The sequence below is a fragment of the Cavia porcellus genome, unplaced genomic scaffold (assembly GCF_034190915.1).
Source record: "Cavia porcellus strain 051 isolate PalLab524CR breed Dunkin Hartley unplaced genomic scaffold, mCavPor4.1 scaffold_13, whole genome shotgun sequence".
Lineage (NCBI taxonomy): Eukaryota > Metazoa > Chordata > Mammalia > Rodentia > Caviidae > Cavia > Cavia porcellus.
In genome coordinates this window covers 31,951,105-31,966,440 of record NW_026947496.1, presented here as the reverse complement: position 1 = coordinate 31,966,440, position 15,336 = coordinate 31,951,105, and the positions used below count along the sequence as shown (strand labels likewise).

The 15,336-nt window shown below is 41.8% G+C and overlaps 1 non-coding gene across 1 annotated transcript; it reads right to left on the bottom strand.

Annotated features, from left to right (window-relative positions):
* Positions 1–3,080: 3,080 nt before the first annotated feature.
* On the bottom strand, positions 3,081–3,217 carry LOC111757883 (small nucleolar RNA SNORA2/SNORA34 family). Its single transcript, XR_002792140.1, has one exon. It is a non-coding gene; the product is annotated as a small nucleolar RNA SNORA2/SNORA34 family (small nucleolar RNA).
* Positions 3,218–15,336: the final 12,119 nt, after the last annotated feature.

The following is a 15,336-nucleotide window of genomic DNA, read 5'->3' as shown; positions in this document are numbered from 1 at the left end:
TGAGTACAGAGAGTACAGGCATTCACCACCATACCCAGGTGGTAAATATTTTATTGTAAGTAAAATATTATGAAATAAATAGAATTCTAAATCTGAGGCGGGTGGTGCAGGCTGCAGAAGACATTCTACACACTCATCTGTGCTGGGATGGGACCTAAAGTGAAATTCTAGAAAGTGAAAGGAACCGTTTGTTCTCACGGGTCCACTGGGCCATCCAAGGCCAGTTGTATGCATGTATGTGTGCATGCCTTCGTGCGTGCGTGTGTGCATATGTATGTCTCTGTGTGTTTTATTGTTGTTTTTTAGCCAGTTATTTTTAACTGTCAAAAATATGGGCTACCAACCATAAGAACAAGTATGGCCAAAAAAAATAAAAAATAAAAACAAAAAGACAAAACGTAAAACCGTAGATTTTGGTAAAACAAACAAATATGTATATATATTAGTTTACAAAAATGCACAGTTAGTTCTTACTTTGCACTAGTATGTTTTCACTATGAGAGCATCTGAACCAGCTGGGATATGCTGCCCAATGGTGACTTTCTCCCCAACTGGTCTATCCCTTGTCCATGTCCTTTAACCTCTAGGCTGCAGTTCCTAATTGTGGATTACCTAGAATAAGACAAATTAAGTTCCCAGGTTGGGCTCCAACTTGCCGTCCTTTTGACTTGGCCCCCCTAAGTACTGGGATGACGGGTGTACAGTATCACACCCAGAAGTTTACTTATTCTTTATTCAACAAACACTGACAGTCCCTCTTGCCACCTATCTGTCCTCTAAGCAGTCTCCTTCCCTGCTTCTATCTGTGCCATGTGTTACAGTTTAAATGCTTGTGTATAAATTTGGCAAAATCAATCTGAGACGTGGTCAGTATCACCACAAATATTTTTTTCCAGGGAAGCTTTGATAAAAATCATTTATTAAGTGCCTATTCTCTGCCATCTGGGTATGTCACAGAGTTTTAAATAGGATCCAGTTGTCACACACCACATAGGAATAGGGACTTAATTGTGTGTGTGTCCATAGAAATCTCATTTTTAAGAGAGAAAAATTAGGAGCTGGGGATTTAGCTCAGTGGCTCAAGTGCTTGCTTGATAAGCATGAGGTCATGAGTTCAATTCCCTGTACCAAAAAAAAAAAAAAGAGAGAGACAGAGAAATTGGAGATCAACCAAATGTCTATTGAATAAAAGTTTACAACCACAAAAAAATTGTGATTAACTAAAGTTAATAACCTGAGAAAGTATTTAGTTTTGGAGTTAAATTTAAAAAGCAATAGCACCAATTTTGCCTCCTTGATAGGATACAGGAAGTCAGGAGAGAGCATAATTCTCACGCTAGTAACTAGGATGAAATAGCAAGGCAGGTAAACCATAAATTAATATTTTATTAATATCTGCGGTATACTTGTACCGAGTCCCTGCAATGAATGCAACAACTATGTATTACAAATATGCTAATAAAAACGTTTAAAGTGATCAGAAATGTGAGGATGCAAAGAAACCTCAAAGAATTAAGTTTCAGGAAGCAGCACACCTTCACAGAAGACAAAGATTCATTGTTGCTCTCCTCCCTGGTGTCACAGTGGGAAGGGAGGACTCTGCTTTGTCGGGTTGGTGTACAGCATGGAGCAACTGGAGACTTCCACAGCTGGAACATATAGACACGGCTGGACAAGGCAGATTAGAACTTCTTTTTGGTGGTGGTAGTGATGGTGGTGGTACTAGAGGTTGGTTGAATCCAGAGCCTTTATACTGAACTACATCCTCAGGCTTTTTATTCTGCTTTTGACATTTTGAGATAGGATCTCCCTAAGTTTTTCAGTCTGGGTCCCAAGTTGTAATCCTCCTGCCTCAGCCCCCCAGAGTGCTACAATTACAGGTATGCATCACTACATTCAGTCTGTACTTACTTCTTCCTGTAAGTCTCCTCCAGATGTGGCAGGTGCTACTATGCCAATGGCAGAGTGGAAGGACCTATTCTTAGAGACACAGAGTCTCTCTTAAGCACATGGCAGCTGTTTCAGAATGCAGGACAGAGCAGGCAAGTGGCACCTGATGCCCACGGTCTTCAGTTCCAGTGGTGAAGGAAGGGATTGAGAGGTGAAGGAGACCCTTCTAGAGAAGACAATGTCAGGTCCCTAGGTCTGGCAGGTCTCCTGGAGTGGAGAGCTTGAGCCAGTCCTCGGGGACGAGGAAACTCCAACAGTCCTAAAGGTGGGAAGCCACTGTGTGTAGTGACGAGCTCACCATCAGTCAGAAGTCAGAGCCCAGTGAGAAAGGACATTTGGTCTCCGAAACCTTTCCTTTTTCCTTTTTCTCAAGTCTCAAACCTTGCAGGGAGACAGTCCTCATCCATCACCAGCACATTCACAGAAGCGGAGAACAAAGCCAAGCAATAGGGTGCTGAACCCAGGCCTAGCTCAATACTGACCAGAAGCACGCGGATTTATCCCTTGCCCTATAGGCCTGTTCCTTTCTAAAAGAAAGTAATCCTTTCTTTTAATTATTTATTCACGTATTTAGGTTTTTTGAGATAGGGTCTCAATACGTAGTTTCAACTGACCTGAATTTACAGAACTACGTAGCATCACCTGGCTTTGAACTCTCAGAGATCCTCTTGGCTCAGCATCCCCACCCCCAGCGCTGGGATTACAGATCTGTGCCATCACACCCAGCCTCTTCATTCTTTACCAAGACTATTAATTGTGAAATGTTGATCTTCACTGTCTATCATATTGTCTCTTGTTTTCTTCCAAATAGTTTTCCATGTCTTCGCATACAGAGAATTCATACAAAACAACATAGTATAAAACTGATCCAAACTGAATGAGGGAGGTGTTTTAGGTCTTCAAAACTAGGCAATAGGGAAGTCACTAAAGGCTGTTGTAGAGTCTCCCTTTCTCTTCAAAATAGCTGTCCATACCCTCATGTATGTTGAAGTTCAACAAAATAAAACAGGCAAGCGGGGAAGGGTTGCCAGCACTCCAGGTCCCAGTAAATGCCAGTGGCTCCCATCCTGGGCCACCGGATCCTGCCACACTCACAGCTGCTCACAGTGTGTGTGTGTGGGGGGGAGGATTTCAAGCTGTTTCTAATGAATTGACCATTTAACTGCCCAATTTCTAAAATGGCCAACAGACCATAGAAAGACATCTCTTTAGGCTCCTGCTTGAAACCAACAGCATCAGGAAGCTGCAGGTCTTGATTCAGTGCCAGTAATTGTGAAATGTTAACCTGACTGGATTTGGAAACATCTAGCAGATTAGTAAAATACTCTTGGCTGAATCAGTGGGTGTTTTCAGAAATGGCTGGTCTGGAGCCCAGCCTGGGGATGCATGCCTCTAATTCCATCACTTGGGAGACTGAGGTGGGAAGTCAGCCTGGGCCACGTACTGAGATCCTGTCTTTCCCCTCTCCACCAAAAAAAATAATAATAGTAATAGAAATGATTGGCTTATGGGAGTTGTCTGGCCAAGAACTAAGGAGGGAGACCCACCTCGCTTATAGCCTGGATAGAATAAAGAGGAAAGTTGGTGCAAGTTTGAGGAGCTCCAGTCCTCCTGGGCAAGAACATCTCTGGCTCAACAGACCCACACCGCAACTCTCCAGGGCCTTGACATATGGCTGGTCCTGCACCCTTGATCCTGTGGCTCTGAGGCTTCCAGCTCCCTGGGCTGAGCAGCTACTGCAGCCTCCAGCCTTCCAGCGTGCAGGTGGCCACAGTGGGCTCTCCTGCCTAGTAAGCCTCCCTAGTAAGGCTGCCTAGTAAATACCCTGCGTGACTATAAATATTTTTTCTATTGACTCCCTTCCTGCAGAGAACTCTAACCAATACATCTACTGTTTTTATACATTAAAGAAAAAAATTGGAAACCAGTCAAAGGTCTACCAACATAACAATGAGTAATCTGGCAAATGAAATATTTCACAGCTATTAAAAATGATTATTAGCAAGAGTTTATGGTAATATGGAAGAGTATTTATTTTGATGATAAATGAGAAAAGAAGGCTATTAGACTTCATCCTATTAGGCTATGCCTCAAAGAAAATAAAAATAAAAAGGGGAATTGGCCACTTTAAGCTCTTCTAGTGGTTTGGTTTCTGCAGTCTACTTCTTTTCCTACCTTTAATTGGCTCACACTCATTCTGCAGATAATATTTCTTTTCCCACCTTTAATAAATGTGAAACCCTGCTGCCTTTTGCTTGTATCTTGACCAGTTCTTTGTGCAGGAGAGCAGGAACCTGAAAGAATTCACAACACCCCGGAACCCTGGCAATACTTTTAGTTAAGGCAGCTAGGAAGCAGGGTCCTTTGGGCAAAAGTTTTGCTTTGTTTTGTTTTTGTTTTGTTACAGGGTCTCACTATGTAATCCAGGCTGGTCTTGAACTCCCTATGTAGTCCAGACTGGCCTGGACCTTGCTGCAATCCTCCTGCCTCAGCCTCCGAGTGCTGGCATTACAGGTACTACCCACCATGCCCAGCTGTGTAACCAAGCTGAGAAGAAGCTTACTGCTTTACCTTTTTTTTTTTCTTTCTTCCTGTTTCCTCTGGGAGCAGCCCAGTGCCCTTCTCGTTCCTCTTGCCCACTGAGGCTTTCATCTGTCAGAAAACTCAAGTCCTTTTAACTTTTTTTCTGATGTTGGTTGTCAGGGTCAGACAGGGAACTGGAGGGTAGAAAAAAAATGGAAACTGAGGAACTCAGAAAGTTTTGTCATTGCTCCAGGAACACTTCCTTAATGCATCCCACCATTTTGGGGAGAGGGGAAAGCATGTGACCTCTGTAAATACAGAGTCAGTTTTGGTCATTCAGCGTAGTAGATGCAAGTTGGTTGGAGGCTGCTAGGACATCTACCTTTGGCCCAATTGCAGAATGAACCAGTTTAGACTGTGCTGGTGTTACAGGCCACTAAGTTAGATAGAAATATTATAGGCATTCAGACAGGACTAGGTCCTAGAGGGAGCCAGTGCAGAAGACCAGATAACTTCCAACCCCATGGGGGAAACAGACACCTCCCACTGTGGGCCAGACCTCAAGACAAAGATAAAACAAATACACCCAGTACTTCCTAAGGACTAAACATCAGGGGTGATATTCTAAATAGGTATCAATCACCTTGAGAAGGAGCCACTAACCCAGCCCCCTTCAGGAAAAGGCCCTGTTCTGTTTCATGTCGGCTTGCTATGTGGCTTGCTTCCCCATTTGATCCTGATTTAATCAACTTTACCTTACTTATAATCTTATTGATTGACCACAGTTCTGTCCCACCTCATGCCCACATTGTGATTTCCCATTTTCCCTCATTTTAGATCCACCTCACCTTGTGCTTTTTCTCTATAAAGTCCCTAGAAAAAGCAGGGTCCTTGGCGACCCACTTGAGGCCCCTTCTGTCTCTCTTTTGGACAAAAGCTTTCTTTCTCTCAATAAATATTTCTTTCTAACCTCTGTTGGTCCTTAAATTCATTCTTCAATTCTAGAGCACACGAATTCACACCAGATATTCAGTAGGTGGGGGGTTTTGTTTCCCAACTATCAATAGGACCAAGAGAACTTTTGCAAACCATGTACATTACATGTATGTAACCTAGAGTTTAGTGCCTATTGTCCTCCTCTCCCCCTCTTTTTTCCCCCTCCCTTTTTTTTGAGAGAAGGTCTCACTAGGTAGTTCAGGATGGCCTCCCTCAAACTCACTATGTGTTTGTTTGTTTGTTTATTTATTTATTTGTACCAGGGATGATTGAACTCACAATCTTGCACTTGCCAGACAGGTGCTTATGCTCAAACTCACTATGTAGCCCAGGTTGGCCTTGAGCATGTGATTCTTCTGCCTCAGTCTCCTGAGTGTTGAGATTACAGGGGCATGTACCACCACATCTGACTGCTCCTATGTTTTTGTTTTTTTTGTGGTACTGGGGATTGAACTCATGACCTCACACTTGCCAGGCAGGTGCTTATGCTGCTGAGCTAAATCCCCAGCCCTGCTCCTATGTTTTTGTGCTCTCTGATACTTTGTTCAGTTTTCTCACTGTTTGGGGAAAAATAACCTAGTCTCCTGCTCGAGTAACCCTACCTAACCTAGCCTGCCCTTTTTTGAGCTCGAAGTCTCTTCTGATGTTTATCTCTTGTGTGATTTGTGAGTCACATTCTCAGTGCCTTGTTGCTTAAAACCTAAGGAAGCCATTTCAGTCCACCTTCTGCCATGTTTAGCGGCCATTTTAGCTCACTATATGGGATCAGTCATGTGGTTCCACCATGTTTATCTGCTATTTATTTTCCAGCTGATCTCATAGGCACCAGGAAATTCCACTCTGATAGATAAGAGGTAATGTTTACTTTTAGGGAACAAGAGTCTTTTCCCATCATCTCTTCTAAATGGGGTTAGATCCCCTCACTGTTTCTTCTAACAGAACTATAGATAATTTAGAAACTTGTGCTTGGGGGCTGGGGATTTAGCTCAGCGGCATAAGTGCCTGCCTTACAAGCAGGCAGTCGTGAGTTCGATCCCTAGTACCGATAAAAATGAAAAAGAAACTTGTGCTTGAGGGCCTGAGTGTAACAAAGGGAATAATCATAAAGGTTCTGAGTATGCAAAAGTAGAGTTGGAGTCAATAGATAACAAAACCTATCCTTATACTTAGAACTTTCTAAGTTATTTTTCTTTTTCTCTCTTAAATGCATAACAAAAGTTTCTATCTCTATTACCTTGAATGACATAATCACAAAAGTTTTTATCATTGGCATAAATGGGAGGAATACTATTTCTCAAATAGAATAAAGAGGAAATTGATCTCATGATGAGCCTGTCCTCAGACACTCACCTGTCTCAAGGGGATGTGTTCTGTCCCACCTGTTTAATGAAAATAACCACACTGGGAGGTCTCCTCAAACTCCTAACTATAGTTTTCAGGCCAATAAATCAGTCTCCTCCTTGTACTCCTTAGTTTTTAGCCCCATAGAACAACTCATCCTGCCTATAAGACAGGTCCCTAAAGCAGGGGGAACTACTTGAGTTCAGGTTCCCTTTTCAGTGGTAGATACCTCAAAATACAAAGATGGTTAGTCCAGTTTCTAGAGGATCCTGGTAGGTTTGCAGGTGTTTTACAAACTTGGACTCTTGCTTTTGACTTCTTAAGACAAGATGTTCAATTTGTCTTAGCTACTTGCTGTACCTCAGATACTTGTGATCCATAACCTTTACTGTGTTCAACAATCAGGATCTAGATGAGGATGGAAGCAGAAGGGCTAAGAAAAAAGACAGACCAAAATTACGAGTGTCACAAATGGCAATGCTTTAAGCACACCTAAGGCATCCAAGGGAATACCCAGCACAGATTAAGTCAAGGAAACTGAACACTGAGCATACAACTGTACCAAGCCATAGACTTGATTCATGTGTCTGACTCAGGGCACTGGAGGATTGATCACCCCCTCCCCTGAGAAAAGGGCTAGGCCAGCAAAATCCTCACTTCCTATTCTGATGAAGAGGACTGAAAGGATCCTGAGCAATCTGCAATGCCCCTGTCCAGGAACATCTCCAGGCTCCCATGAGAAACTGCAGGTGATAATGGATGTCATGGGTTGGCAAATTCATTTCCTTTATAGATACAAAAGTGGCTTATTCTGTTTTAACTTACTTCTCTGGAAAATCATTCTCTAGATATGTGGCTATAATTGGGATTGAGGGTTACCCAGTTTCTTTACACCTTCTCTTACATGTCAGTAAGAAGATCAAATGTTCAACCATGAATTTTTAATCATTCCATGATGTCCTACTCTCTTATTAAGAAGAAATTTACTAGAAATAAAAGTTGGGGAAAATTCTCCAATTCTGGCAAAAAGCTAAGGTGTATTTTACTTGTTGGGAATATAACAGCCTATCTTGTCTGAGGGCATTGGCAGCTACAGCTATGCTAATAGAAGAAGGTACAAAACTAACTTTAAGACAAAGTCCAGAAGCCTTAACACCCTATCAGGTCAGGGCTATTCTTGACAAAAAGTTACTTATAGTTGACAAGGGAACAGCATTCTACATATCCAGCCATGCTTTTAGGCACCCCTGAGTTTGCCATGAAGACTTGCACTGCTCTTAGTCCTACCTCACTGATGCTACAGGCTTAAATGTTAGCCATTCTTGTGAATCAGTCTATGCAAGCAGTCAGCACATCAGTGACCTGCCTCTCCAAGGCCCTGAGGAAGTATGGGCTTATCAATAGAAATAGCTTTGTCCAAGAAGGACATCAAAAGGCAAACTCCAAATTCGCCTTTCTGATGCTACACATCCATGCAGTGATCTGTTAAGAAAGAGACTAAGAAGCAATTATCTACAAACACAAGCAGGAAATTCTACAATACCTAGAACCAATGTGTCTTCCTAGGTAGGTTGCTCTCATTCTAGATTCACTTTTCTAGGATAAAACCAGCTTCACCTGAACTGTCTGAGGAAAAAGACCACACACAAAAAAACTATTCCTGAAAAATCTCTGGAAGAACTGAGGCTCCTCTTCAAAAAAGCAACACTTCAATTTTGCTTTAGATCCAGGACACATGTACAGAAAAAGTTCCCAATCATACATGTGGGGCCAATCAAAAATGCTGTCTTTAGTTCTTTTAGCATGAGATTAAGCAGGTTTTTGATAGGATAGCTTAGATCTGACGTCTGCCTAAAGACTGGAGGAGATGCAATAGACCTCCACCATTAACCTTATTGCCACTGTAAGCACTTTCAGTGGCCTCCTCTCACTCTGAAGAGTATACTTCTTTTTCAACCTTTAATAAATGTAAAACCTTGTGGGGAACCACAGAGATGACTCTCCTTGAAAAGATCAACTATCTCCATTTTGGATAAACTTGGCTCTGTTCTCCATATATTGATATGTACCGAGCTGGCTAGGTTACTTCTTTGTCCCTTCAATGGGCTTTAAGCAATGTAAACTGGGCTGGCTAAAGAGCTGATGTGTAATCTCTGTATCCCCACCCAGTGACTCCCCAAATATGTGATTGAGTCTGATGGTGTTGCAGGTAGCTGAGTTAGTCAGAAATATTATAGGCAGTAAGACAGGGCTAGGTTCTGAATAGAGACAGTGCAGACACCTGGCAACTGCAGGGGAGACTCATGCCTCCTGCTGTGGGCCAGGCCTCAAGACAAAAGACCAAACAAATGCACCCATATCCTAAGGATTGATACCCTAAATAGTTCCCATCCCCCAGGAAAGAGTCACTGTTCCTAAGAATGCCTGCTTTCTACGTGACTCGCTTCCCCATTTGTTCCTAATATAATCAGTTTTACCTGAACTATTTCTTTTTTTTTTTTTTTTGTCTTTTTCATTTTTATTGGTACCGGGGATCGAACTCATGACCGCCTGCTTGCAAGGCAGGTACTTATGCCACTGAGCTAAATCCCCAGTCCCTTACCTGAACTATTGATCTTATTGGCTAACTATAGTTAGGTTTCACCTTATGCCCATCTGCCTTGTGAGCTCCCAGTCTTCTCCCGCCTTGAACCCATGATTTTACTCTATAAGAGTCCCTGGAAAAGACAGAGTCCTTGGCAACCTGCTCAGGACCCCTTCTGTCTTTCTCAGACAGCTTTCTCTCAATAAATATATTCTACTCTTCACCTCCGTTGTCCCTAAAATTCATTCTTTGATTTTAGAGAACATGAGCTCATACCAGACACAGTAGGTCAGGAGTTTCATTCCCCTGTATCAGTGGGGTGGACAGCCTTGCTCCACACTGCCAGCTGGCACTGAGCCTCGAGAAAGAGGCTATGATTTCCCAGGGCAAACAGGATTGTACATCAGGACTGAAGCACCAGTGCCAAATTATTAGATACTACCTCCGCTGTTATACAGACTGCTCTCTCTGCATTTCTTGCCCTCTGCTTATCGCAGAGGTGTTCTCAGACCTCCTACCTAGCCCAGCTCAGGGTAGTCTTGGCAGCCTCCTACTTCTGGCACTCTCACTATCACGCATCCTCAAGCCACTCCCCTCAAGGAGAATTCATAAAACCCAGGTTGGGCTCTGGGTGAGCCCTTTGTTCTGGCGAACCACCATCTTGGCTAGATTTAGGACTTCTTGGCTCCCCACAACTGTATATACGTCTTAGTGTCTTTCTTCTCTCTATGTGTTGCACTGAAAGTGGTGGATTGGAATTAACTGAACTAAAATTCCAATAACTTCTCCTTGGGATTGCAATTATAAACCTTCCTCGACCGTGAGTAGGATGGGAAAGGGTTCTCTACAAAACACTGCTAAAAAAAAAAAGTGGGGGTGGCTTATAGCTTGGTGGTAGAGTACTTGCCTAGCATGAGCAAGGACCTTAGTTCCACACCACATATAAAAGAAATAAAAAGAATGACATCAGGCTGGAGATTTAGTTTGTGTAAGTGACTGCCTGGCAAGCGCGCGATTGTCAGTTGGATCCCGGGTACCGAAAAAAGAAAAAGTATGACATCAAAAAGAATTCATTAGATAGGTTTAACTACAAACCAGACAAAGCAGAAAAAAGAGTCAATGAACTTGCTTACAGAAAACAGAAAGAAAAACGTTAGTACATCACAACCAAAGAGCTAAAAAACAAAGAAAAAGCCAGGTGTGGTGGTGCGTCCTGTAATGCCAGCACCGTGAGAGTCTGAGATAGGAGGATCACAGTTTGGAGCCCAGCCTGGGAAATTTAGTAATTTGTACACCCTGTCTCAACATAAAAAATAAATAATAAGCACTGGGAGGAAAACAGAAGACACTAAGTATAGGAAACAATGAGTAATTTTCCTAAGAAACAATGGGAAATAGATGAAAATAGAAGATAAAATGCTGAAAGAAAAAAATTTAATGTAGAGTTTTATTTGCAGTGAAAATAGCCTTTCCTAGGCATGATGGTACATGCCTGTGATCCTAGCTACTCAGTAGGCTGAAGCAGGAAGATGAAGTTCGAGCCCAGCCTGAGCAACATAGTCACTTAATGAGACCCTGTCTTGACATTTTAAGCTGGGCATAGTGACACAAGCCTGTAACCCCAGCCCTCAGAAGGCTGAAGCAGGAGAATCACAATAAATTTAAGGCCAGCCTGGACTATATAGCAAGATCCTGTCTCCAAAAAGGGCTGGGGATGTAACTCAGTGCAAAGGACTTGTGTTCAATTCCCAGTACAGGAAAAACATTCTTCAAAAATCAAGGCAAAATAAAGACGTTTTTAGGATTTTCAGGTAGATACTAGCTGGTAGTCAGGCAAGACGGCACACACTTGTAATCCCTACATTCAGGAGGCAGAAACAGGAAGACTGCTGTGAGTTCAAGGCCAACCTGAAATACATAATGAGATTCTGTCCAAAAACAAAAAGCTGATACAAGTTATCTCCACCAGACCTGTCTTACAAGTTTTTCAGGCTGATGGAAGTGATGCCAACTGAAACCTGATACACAGAGGAAGGAACAGAGCTAAAAAAGGTAAAGTGTTTGTTAAAGAAACTTTAAAACAGTCTTCACTTAAAAACATTTAAATTTTTAGTTTTCAAGTTTTCTTGAGGAATTATAGCCCATGCCTGTAACCCTGGCTACTCAGGTGCCTGAGCCCAGCAAGTGAAAACTTCTCTCAAAATAAAAATAAAATTGGCTGGGAATATAGCTCAGCTATATAGTGAGCGTTTGCCTAGCATGAGGGAGCCCTTAAATGTCAACCCTTCATACTGAATAAAAGATTGATGTTTGATATTTTTAAACAAAAATCATGCCAGGCACAGCGGTACACACCTGTAATCTCAGCACGTGGGAGACTGAGGCAGGAGAATCTAAGGCTAGCCTGAACTATATAGTGAGACCCTATCTTCTCAAAAAAAAAAAAAAAAACAAACAAACAAACAAAAAAAAAAAAACAAAAAACAAGACAGGGTGGTGGTGCATACCTGTAATTCCAGCACTCAAGAGGCTGAGGCAGGAGGCTCACCATCACCATGAGTTCAAGGCCAGCCAGGACTACTACACAGAGAGACCTTGTCTTAAAAAATAAATCTACAAACTTAACACATTTAGGTTTTATAGCAGATGTAGAGGGGAAATATAGTAGAATATAAAGGATAGAAGTAGGTAATAAAACTAGATTGTTGAGAGGTTTTTATACTGTTTACAAAGTAGAATGCTATTTGAAGATTGACTATGGTATTTGAGAAAGACTAAAATATGTAGAGGAACTTTTAAAACCAACACAGAAATTGTTAAAAAGTGAATAACTAGGTAAAACAAAAATATTAAAAATACTATATGAGCCATACAAAAGAAGGAAGGACAAAAAGAACTAATGTTTATATTAAAAAGCAAGATGGGATTCATAAACACAACCATATCAATAATCACATTAGATATAAATGGAATAAATACTTCTTTAAAAGCCAGTGGTTATAAAATGGACAAAAAACAAGACTTCAGGCCTATAGGTTAGCTGATAGTTATGTCAACCAACGCTCACTATATAGCTGAGCTATATTCCCAGCCAGTTTTATTTTTATTTTGAGAGAAGTTTTCACTTGCTGGGCTCAGACACCTGAGTAGCCAGGGTTACAGGCATGGGCTATAATTCCTCAAGAAAAGATTCATCTCTAAGTCCTGTTCTCTTAACATAGATCTTTGCCTAAAAGTGATTTCTTGATTTTAATATTCTGTTTCTCTGTTTTTTTTTTGGTCTTTTCCCTTTTTATCGGTGCCAGGGATTGAACCCACGACTGCCTGCTTGCAAGGCAGACGCTTATGTCGCTGAGCTAAATCCCCAGCCCCCAAAAATATTGTATTTGAATGAGAAGGTCCGGGGTGTTTAATTTTTATTTTATTTTATTTTATTTTTTGAGACAGAGTCTCCTGTGCCATTCAGGTTAGACTTGGACTCACTATTTAGTCCTAGGCCAGGCTGGTCTCAACCCCACTGTGATCCTCCTGCCTCAGCCTCCTGAGTGCTGAGATTACAGGCATGTACCACTTCTTCTGCTTCAGCATTTTTTATTGTGGCAAAAAGCTGCACACTATATTTCACCCTCCTGATGGTTTCCCAGTGCACAGCACAATACTGTCAACTATACACACCTTATTTTACACGAGATGCAGAGCTGCCTACACTGCATGACTGAAACTCCACACTCTTTCCCCAAATAACAGCTCCCCACCCCGACTCCCACTGGCCTGGTAACCAATACTCTACTTTCCATTTCTGTTGCTGGGAGTACATACTTTAGATCCCTCATATAAGTGGCATTATATAGCCACTTACGTAATGCCGATTCCAATTACTATAACGTCCTCAAGGTTTATTAATGTTGTAATGCAGTAGAACTTCTTTCCTTTTAGAGGCTGAATAACATTGTCCTGTGTGTACATGTCACATTTTGTTTATGTACTCATCTATTGAGAGCATTCAGTCGCTTCCACCTCTTGACTATTGTGAACAATGCTCTGAAGAATACAAGTGTGCAAACATCTTCTTGAGATGCCTTTTTTATTCTTTTTTCAAGACGAGATCTCACTATGCCTAGAACTCATGGAGCTCTTCCTGCCTCAGCCTTGTGAGTACAGGGATTACAGTTGAGCACCACTGTGCCTGGCCCATTTTCAGCCCTTTTGGACGTATACCCAGAAGCAGGATTGCTGAATTGTATGATGGTTCTATTTTTAATTTTGCTAATCCTTAGTAGGTAGCAATTCTTTCTTGTGCTTGTCTCTGTCTGTGCCTAATGATAAGCAGCTTAAAGGAACTAGGTGACACTTGTGACAGCTGTCTGGAAATCTCCTTAGTTAGATCTTCCTGTTCATTCGATACACTATCTGTTTCCATGATACTGCAGGTAAAACTCTGCCAAATTTTCCATGACCATATACAAGTTTTCCTTTCATTCAGCTTCTGACAACATTCCACTCGTTTTCTCTCAGCACCCACAATAGCCACCTTGAGGGTCATGGGACTCAGGTAAAGTATGTTAGGGTTCATACCTAGATGTCCCCCAAAGCCTTGTGCAATTATAATGTAGGCTTTAGGGGGTCACTGGGTCATGGGATGTGACACTGAGCAGTGGATTAGTCCACTGATCCTTCCCTTGATTTTTCTCTGCTTCCTGCTGCCATCCCATAAGATCTTTCTGTCTGCCACACCACCCTGCCTTGGAGCCAACAGACTACAGACTGAAACCTCTATAAACTGTGAGCTAAGCAAACCTGTCCTTTTTTTTTGAGACAAGGTCTCACTGTGTAGTTCAGACCAACCTTGAACTCACGATGTAGCACAGGCTTGCCTCCAATTAGCAGCAATCCTCCTGCCTCAGCCTCCCAGGTGCTGGGGTATAGCTTGGTATGAAGAGTCTGGGTTCAACCTAGTATTGCAATAAGTAAATAAATTTGAAAAACAAAAAGAAAAACCCAGCCATCTCTCTTCTGGGTATATATGCAAAAGAGATAAAATAACCATATTATAAAAGTTTCTACTTTTCCATATTCATTACAGTGTATTCACAATAGCTGAGATACTGAAACAGATCCAACTCATGGTGATCCTCTTGCCTCAGCCTGCCAAGTGCTGGGATTATAAACATGTGCCACAGGCTGGGCTTTTTATTGAATTATAGATGGGAATCTCACATTTTTCAACTAATATTCATACAGTTTCTGCCTGCCAGACATGGTCTCCTTTCTGATCTTTTAGCTCCTCATTCCAACACACTATCAGTTATCTATTAACAATATTGTCACTGATAGGTGAGTGGATAAAGAAAATGCAGCGTGTGTGTACACCATGAAGTATTGTGCATCTTTAAAGGAGCCCCTGCTGCTTGCCACAATTGAGATAAACTTGGAAGATATTATGCTAAATGAAATAAGCCAAATGCAGAGTGAAAAATGTATAATCTCACATGCATGTGAAATCAAAAAACAAAACAATTTTTAAAGGAGGCCTAATGGGGATAGAGAATAAAACAGTAGCTATCAAGCTTCAGGAATGGGCAGCTGTCAGTCTCAGGATACAAAGTAGCAATATGTAGGACCCACAAATCTGGAGACTCCCTCACAATGCAGATGCTGGTGTGGGGAGGATTTTTTTTTTTTTTTTAGACAAGGTCTCACTATGTAGTTCAGGCTGGTCTTGAACTAACTTTGTAGCCCAGACTGTCCACCAAGCTATATCTCCAGTCCTTTTTTATTTCTTGTTTTGTGACAGGGCCTCACTAAGTTGCTAAATTGCCTTTGTGGTCTCAGATTTTCAATTCTCCTGCCCAGAGTGCTAGTATTACAGGTGTGCCAGCTCAGTTGATAGTTCTATTTTTATAAGAAGCAAAAGTCTAAGCTTTGCCTGGGTATCATAGTGC